Genomic DNA, 8,914 nt, shown 5'->3' on the forward strand with positions numbered 1-8,914 from the left:
ACCCATTCTTCCTTACTGTCTCATCTTCAATTCCTCTCAAACCCTTACTTGTTCTTCTAAAACAACCTATCGACCCCATCCTGAATATTCATATGCAACTTCAATTCATACCACAATCATTCTAAAACTTTGATAAAGATTTTTACCGACTCTTCTTCGTCGATTTACTGGAAATCGAAGATTAAGATGGTGATGAAGCTGTCGAGGTCAAGAGAAGAACATAGGAGATAAGATCTGAGATGAATCGGGTGATTTTAGATTTTTTTAGTAATAATAATCATTTTTCTCCTTAGGTTTTTTTGGAAAGAAGAAAAACGAAAATACAACTTCTCAAAATTATGGGCATGTGCATAATCCTATCACCGAGAATGGGTGCGCGCCTGAAGTTTTACGGGTGTGGGTTTCAAAATAATTAAAATCTAAAAGATGGATGTGGTAGTAGTTTTCGCTAAAACTAAACTTATCATTTCCACTTTCTTTTCCCGTCGAAAAGGCCTTAATTAATGTCTAGAGACTTGAGTCTTATCATACCAAAACACAAAAACAAAAAAAGCTCATTCCGCTAGATTTAGTTGATAACGTAGGTTTTTTTTTTCTTTCTTTTAGCAAAAGTGTCATAAAAACTTTTCATATTTTTCCTTTGTGTTTTCGGATTATGAAAAAGTAACCAAAAATTCGGATGTGAAAACTAGTATACTAAACAAAGAATTTGGAAAATTGATGATCCATATGGAGATAATTTAAATTCTTTAATAATTTTACAAAACCCTAATCTATCAAATAATTCCGGTCGAAGGGATGGATGATTATCCATAGGAAATTTTAAGTAATCGCATTCTTCTCCTAACAGTTCCATGGAGGTGTCGACCCTCCCTGGATGTCACACAATGGATTGCCCATGTGAGTGGCTCGATACATTAAGAATTACTGACCTCAACATGCCCCATGTTTGTTACTTTTGATTTGATAACACTTGATAATTGTAAAGGGTAAGGGCGCGAGAAAGACACTTGATAAAAGTTTATTAAGTTACCTATAAAATCTTACCAGATAACAACAATCGTTACATCATTAGGTACAAAATTAAGATTTATTAGGACAACAAATTCTGAGGAAAATGTTTTTTCTCTCATTTATTCTGTGGGGATGGCAAAATCCATAGTCAAATTTATACAACTAGCAAACCTAAAAGTATGAAACCAAATTCTTGACCATATCCATGACACTTGAGTAACATAGTGACAGGAGTTGCAGAGCAAATTGAAATACCCGGAGGCTAAAAAATAGAAAATTAACAACTACTATAACCTTAAACCATAACCATTTAATGTTGGAAAAACCACCGGTTTTATGTGAATTAAAATTTAGTATAAAACAGTTTTTCAAAATAATTAAAATACGTTCCAAATTTATCACTTAGATTTTTACGGGATAAATTTACCTTATATATTTTGGATTTGTGTTAGGGTTTTGTATGCAGAAAAACCCCTCTTGTATCCGTGCGTTTTGAGAACTTTTTCTTCTTTGTTTTTCTATGAGTGATACTAGGGTTTAAGTGCTAACAATTCCATGAGTTTTCCGCTGCCAAGTTCTAAAAGGACAAGTTTGAATTTGCTATTCAAACTTGTTAAGATTGTTGTATCTTGGAGGCAGATGTACCCGTAGGGCTATAGCATCATCTTTTCATAGTGTAGCCGGGCATTCTTGTCTTAAGGACAGTATGTTGAACATGCGCCTCAATCTACCATTACAAGTTTCTTCTTCTGTCTATGTTGTTTAACAGGGATGTTCATTACATCAACAATTGCAGGAGACGACACAAAAATCAGATAAATGCCTCTTATATTAATTAGTTGTTTGATTTATTGAATTTTAATTGTTTTTTCCAACATTTAAATGACTAATGACTTCAAGATTTCAAGGAAGGACTCACAAGAAAAGCAGTAAACAAATCTAACTTTAGTCAACTTCCTCAGATTTTGGTTTTAGCACTGGAACCACCCTGCCTAGTTAGGATTGGGTTGCATACATTTTTCAACTTCTTCGTCTTGTCATTGATATATTTTTTGTCACAACTTTCACCACTACCTAACCACTTAACCGCAATTTGACGACATCCTCCATCTTCTTCTTGTTAATAACATATACATGATTGCTAGAATTGTTAATGGTGTTAAGAGAGTGTGAGACTGTAGTTAACATGAGAGAATTGTACACGTGAAAGCAACACGTAGAGAGAGGAGGTTTTCATTGTTTGGTTTACAACAGAACTGATGAGCTATATAAGCTCACAGTCTCAAAATTGTAATCTATCTGTTGAGATTATTAGTCCCACATGGTTGGGTTATTTAAGATCCTGCAGTTTATAATCTATTAGCTCCTCTCCACTCATTGCCAATTGGTTTTGAGTTGGATCCCCGCAGACTTTAATATGGTATCAGAGCAAGGTTATTTGTGTCGAGTCAGTTGACCGCACCATTATTCCGCGTCACCCGATTTAATTGTCCACGTGTTTGTAAGACCCGCCGAGGCTATACATGAGGGGGCGTGTTGAGATTATTAATCCCACCTGGTTGGGTTATTTAATATCCTGCAGTTTATAATCTATTAGGGCCTCTCCACTCATTGCCAATTGGTTTTGAGTTGGATGCCCGCAAACTTTAATACTATCTTTCCTTTTATAATCAATTGATTATCAAATCGTCTCAGTAGAAATGCAGACATTCATTCTTTGAATGTCATCATGGTATCAGTCCTGAGAATTGAAATTCTCAGGGGTATCGATCCTCTTCCGCTGATTAAACCTTAATTTTCTTTAATTCAACTTCTCATGTTGTTGTTATTCATCAAATATTTGTTGTTATTCATCACGAATTTGCATTTAATGCATCTTCACAAAGAATTAAATCTCATATCCAGATTTCTTACCTCCACATCTTGCAATTTCATCTTTAATAGAAGTTTTTCATCATAATTAGGTTCTTTTCAGATCTAATTTCTTGATCAAGATTGTTATTGTTGTTCCTTGATACCGAGAGAATATGAGTGTGATCTAGTCTGCTACACCAAGGTCTAGTTAGGAATAAAACTTAAAGTCGTTCCACTAATTGGATTCAGCAGAAGGTTGAAAAGTTGTTGGTTTCAATTCTTATTTCAAGGCAGTTATCACCAAGGTGTTGAAGTATCTTGCGGTTCTAATGATGTTTTTGAGTTTAATTTCGTATTGGAATTGAAGTGTGTACGAATCAAAAGGTTTGAGTTCTCTTTATTTCATTCATGTTGTTTAAAGAGTTTGATTTGAAGTTTCATGGAGCTCATATGGAGTAAAGATAATTTTGTGCTTTAGGAGCTAGAGGTAATTTTTCACCCTTTTGATTTATTTTTAAATTCTTTACACTCCCTTTAAGAATCCTAACCATTTAGTAAACTAGAAGAAGACTAAATTTGGTTTGTATGAAGAATTTCGGTAGAAAATAGAGAGTGAGATGAGTTGTTGAAAATGAGGTGAATTTGTGGGATTTGCAATTATAGCCATTCGAAACAGATTCGTTGGGCATTTAGTCGTTGGCGACATACGTTTGGCTCTCGACTCTACATCTTTCACCATCAAAAGTTGTGTCGCTGGGAGGTGGTGGTTGAACCGCGGGTCCCAGTCCATATCACACGATACATGTGCAATCGCTGACGGCCTTTTCCCATAGTCGCAAACTCAGTTTGCCCATCCACCTGAATGTTAAAATCTTTTTCATTTAAAATTCAGAACGGAATCGCCCACTAGTTTGTTTGGAAACACACATCAAAAGTTGTTTTTTGATTTTTGGAAGCAAAAAAAAATCAGAAGTGAGTTTGGTTACATAATTTCAAAATGATTTCTAGAAGCAAAAATTCATAAAATTTTTGCTTCTAACTTTTCCTTCGGACTTCTACTTCTGGTATCCAAACGCGTTTGTGAAACAATTTTGCTTCCTACTTTTGCTTCTCAAGTATATCCAAACAGGCTACTACAACACGATACCCTAATCGATATGTAATTCCTATCTCCCAACCGTTGGATTATCATTTTAGCCATCTCTTATATACACACACGAGGTATCCTTAAAAATCATCTTCAGCGGCCGTCTAGGCGTCTACAAAGTAAAGCTTTGTTTGTTCATTATTTCCCCGGCTAGATCTAGAAATTTCTGTCAAAATTCTTTCCTGATTTGACGGTAGTTTCTTCAACAGTATTGTCATCTCTTACAGATCTGAACACTATTATTACTTCTACTCTGATTATTCCACTGGAACTGCCTGAAGAAGAAGCTGAAACCATTTCTGTTGTTCTTGATGATTCACCCGCACAATCATTTTTCCTCTCAAAACTCAAGTTTAAAGCCTTTCTGTATAGTTTACAACTGAAGAGTTTGCTTCTGTTCATTCTGGTAAACTCTACAAATGGATTTTTAGTTTTCATTACTCATCTAATGTTTGATTTTAGGCTCATAAATGTTTTTCCTTTTCTTTTTATGTGCGCAGGGTATTTGGTTTTGTAAAGACACCCTCTCTGGAGTGTTTTCCTGGGTAGAACCCTGATCTAATTCACAAAAGAAACGAACTCTGAAGTACAACACAGATAATCTGTTGATTTTTGATTTTGGGTTTTGATTCATTTGGAGTTGTTTATAGGGTACTCTTGAAAATGGTTAAAGTAAGTTATTCTCCTATTTTCTTTACTGTTTTTTTTTCCCTAATTTAATTAGTTTCTTGATTGTAATTGTAATGTGTTTGTAAATGGCACATTGCTTGTTGTTTGAGGTTTGTAGATGAGTGTAATTGTAATGTGTATACAGACTAGATCTATAGTTGTAATTGGATGTTATTTAAGAATTTGCACGTGTAATTGAACATGACATAACATTGAGAATAGTGATAAAAACTATATTCTGGTCACATTTGATAGATTGCAATTTGTTCATCTCCTTTTGGTTGTCTGATATACGTAATCCAAAAAGGTTTTTAAGTTATTTAGATTATGAGATTGTGATCCAGATTGTCCTCTCTATACCTTAAGATTAAGAAACAATGTCTCTTAATTTCTTTTCTTTTTTTAGCATCCTTGTTTTGCTATTCAGACTTTGTTTACTGTAAAGACGGGTGATGCTCTGCTTGTTTATTTGTGTTTTGATGTACTGATTAGTTTAGAATAGTTGCCGTCTGATTTGTCTTTTCTCTTTGACAAAACAAGTCTAACATTATCAGGGATCCTTTGAATTGCAGAAACTCAAGCGGCAACGTCTACAAATGATGGGCATGTTTACTATTTAATGTGGAAACCTGAGCAATTTTTCAAACCTCTGCAGCAATATTTCAGACATTAGCAGGGCTGTGATCCTGACTTGTGAGACCATAACTTTCAATAACACTAACCAAGGGGCTCTATGTGCAGCAGTGCAAGAATTTAACTGGGAAATGGAATTCAACTCGATGTTGTGTCTTGGGGGACACTTATAGTTATATGTGGGCATTGTAAAACTGGGAAGTCAGTCTTGCTTGCTCTGAAGTTGCATAGGGAGATGGGGAATTGAAACTGCCTTCCAAATGGGGATTTTGCAAACAACTTAAGTCGCAGGAAGAAGACCTGCAGTTTCGTATTGTTATATGCAGTTGCCTATTAGACGCAGGTTTCTATCGGGTGTCCCTCTTCTTTTTAACAATTTTAAACTGAAATGAATATCAGTAGCTACCTTATAATTGGTTGATATCATTAGTGATGTGTATTGCACTCTCAGTTCTGTAATACTTTTGTGTCTTTTCTGGTTTCAGTTTCGATTCTTGAACTTTAGGTGGTAATGAGATACCTGAAATGTTTAGGTGCTATCTAGTCGTTAGAACCTGAAAATCAAACTGTTAGCTAGATGCCATGGAGATTCATCAGCGGCGGGAAGTGCGTTTACTTGGCGGCTTGGCCTAATACCTTATTTTCTATATCCAAATTCTTCCGGCTGGCGTATCATATCGGCTTGCTACAATTTCAGCTCCCATCTCATTCTCAATGAGACTGACAGAATGAGAGATATCTAATAAAGCGTGGGGCTATTTGTGTGTTGGGATTTTGGAGATGATGTTGGTAAAAATTGTACCTGCTTGTTCCAACAATCATGGACACTTACCAATATTAATGCTTCTTTTAAGATTCTTGGAGTTTTGAGTTTTTAAAAAGAAAGTTCAATCAAAGAATTTGGAAAATGAGGAAATTTCCATGTGGATGCGAAAACGCGGGTGGTATGACCAAGGGTGTGAGCATGGTGCGAAGGAGGCAACTTGTAAGGGCCAAAGAAGTGCAGGGAAACAGTGGTGGAGTCAGGATCCCAAAACAACAAATGTAAAAAGTTACGGTAAATTTATCTTGATCGAGTGAAACAACAAAGATAAGATAAACAAAAAGTGGTGATACCCATGACTCAATGTAGAATTTTATAAGAAGAATGTCCCTTTACAATATTAATTTCAAACTCACTGTCATTTGAAAAATTGATACAAGCCATGTAAAATAGTTTCTAGATAAGAGCGGCCATGAATCCATCCTCCCTGTAAGATGAAGCCTAAAACAAGTTAATAGTATTATGTTGATGTTTTGTCTGACTCCAGTTATTAAAATTCAACGAGTATGCCAAATTACAAATACTAAATGCTTAATTTGAAAACAAAAACCACCACTTTCAAATTTCAATACAGGTGATCCACTAGCCAAGAAACTCAATGGAATTTTTTTTTTCACAGGCCATACAATCCTCAAAATTCGATGGGTTGGCAGACATATTAAGTAGAAGGTCAAACAATCTACAGAAACATATAACCACGTATGATGTTTCTGCCCTGGTCAATAAACATATATAGGATATATTTTAATGAGCATCAATCCATTTGCCAATTAGAGAAGACCGCAGTTACTTAACATTCAGGGAACCATTAGAGAAGGTCTCTACCGGTACAATAGCTACAGCAGAGAAGCTGAAAAGGTAGTGAAGATTAATTTGGAATCGTGATTTAGGGGGGGGGGGGGGGGGGGTATATCATGCACTTTATTCGTCTCTCCAGAAAACCCTACAAAACCTAGGTTAGATTCGTGAAAACAAAGTGGAAGACCATTACCTAGATGCAGTTGAAAAACCATAGCTAGGCCACTAAAACAAAAAAGAGAACTTACAGTTTCAATCACAATAACTACATCTTAAATCTCTTGTAATCCACAATTCATTTGAATCCATCAAAACTATTACGATGAGTAATTCTAAAAATATAGGGCAAGACATACGTAAACACAGTGGTGATTTTGTGTTAACCGAAGACAATGAAATGATAAAGGAATGCAAAACGTTTGAGGCTTTAAGTAGTGAGAAAGAGGATTTGTTGGAAAATCGAATCCAATTTTCCTTAATTAATGGAAAAATCATCTAACTAGTACGAATTGGATTTGGGTTGTATTAGTGGGCTTAATTAATCTTAATTTGGCCTGTTAGTTAGGTTAAGTGTTTCAGGTTTGAAACAAATAGAAACCTAAATACGTGAAGGGACACAACCCTTTGAGAATTCAAATTGGAATTCTAAAGACACAACCCTTGAAGAAATCCTAGAAGCATCATGATTCTTCATTGAAGAGGTACTTGAAGCATCATGATTCTTCATTGAAGAGGTACTAGTAATCCCTATAAATACCATGCACACACTTAGAAAAGACAATCAATTAGAAACCTAATTATCATTCTCCTGTTTTCTAAAATCATCAATCAAGTTTTGTGTCAGGAGAGAGCTCATCATTTTAAGTTTAAAATCATCAATCAAGTTTTGTGTCAAGAGAGTTCATCACTTTAAGCTTGGTTGGTCGTTTCTCGAAGTTTGGAGTGCTACTACATCGAGAAGATAGTCCTTGTATTTTGGGAGACAGACATCGGTAATCCGTAAGCACCAGTGCGGGGTGAATCTGTCTTAAGGCTAAAGGATATAATCCTTGCCTCTGACTTTAATTTCGTTTAATTGGATTTGCCTTTCTCTTTTTCTCCGTTTGTTTTATTACATTTTATATACAAGATTGCCAACAATCTTAAGACATTTTTCTTTTCTTTTAATCTTGTGTATCTTTGACCGTATAGTAATAATATTAGTCTGTGAGTACAGGTTGGCGGAATCTTAAATTGTTTTGTGGTGTACAGGAGCAGATCATTTAAAAGGCTTAAAACCGGCGCTATATGATCTGAATAAAAGTCCAAAGGATTTGATTGTGTAGTGGTTTGATAAAATCTGATTGTTAGTGGCTTTCCAAACTAATCATATTATATTACGAAATTCGAAGGTTTTAGTATTCGTCTTTAGTACATGAGTTATATAGTGAGGCGGAAGACTACACTACATTTTATCGCCTTTCTCATAGTAACCTGCAATATACTTGGAAGACGATATGCAAAGCGGCTTTGTTTATTCCTCCTTTGTCAACAAGACTTCCGATCTCCCTTGTTTCTTTTTTGTGTACATCGTTTATTAACAGAATCCATGTCTTCTTGGTTTCTTGCTTTGGTTACTGGTTGCTAACAGAACTATAAATTTAATGCAGTTAACGATATGGATTGTAAGTGTTGTACTAATATGACGGCAAGTGTGGACGATGAAAATGAAAATACTCTTCATGGTAGAAAATGAGTCATTCATGTATGAACCTCTCACGATTCGGAGAACTTTGATATTCTAAAGTTTTGAAGTTTTGAACATTTTCCCAAATTTATTGTTTCATGACATTTGAGAGTGACATGAAAGGTAAGGGGAAAGTGTGTGGTTCTGCCGGTATTAATTTATTCCACACCTATCTATGCATCATGGAGTCATGAACAAGCAATAAGTCATGAACAACTCTTGGTTCATTAATGATTAACGGTTAATCGTT

At 35.2% G+C, this 8,914-nt stretch overlaps 1 long non-coding RNA gene across 2 annotated transcripts; it reads left to right on the top strand.

Moving 5' to 3' along the window:
- The first annotated feature begins 4,112 nt into the window (after window positions 1–4,112).
- On the top strand, window positions 4,113–6,504 carry LOC113317028. Of its 2 annotated transcripts, XR_003343185.1 has the most exons (4): window positions 4,113–4,421; window positions 4,516–4,687; window positions 5,257–5,660; window positions 5,803–6,504. It is a non-coding gene; the product is annotated as an uncharacterized LOC113317028 (long non-coding RNA). The 2 variants fall into 2 exon arrangements; XR_003343184.1 differs by lacking the exon at window positions 5,803–6,504 and having other exon boundaries at window positions 5,257–5,801.
- Window positions 6,505–8,914: the final 2,410 nt, after the last annotated feature.

Source organism: Papaver somniferum, chromosome 10 (genome assembly GCF_003573695.1).
Source record: "Papaver somniferum cultivar HN1 chromosome 10, ASM357369v1, whole genome shotgun sequence".
NCBI lineage: Eukaryota > Viridiplantae > Streptophyta > Magnoliopsida > Ranunculales > Papaveraceae > Papaver > Papaver somniferum.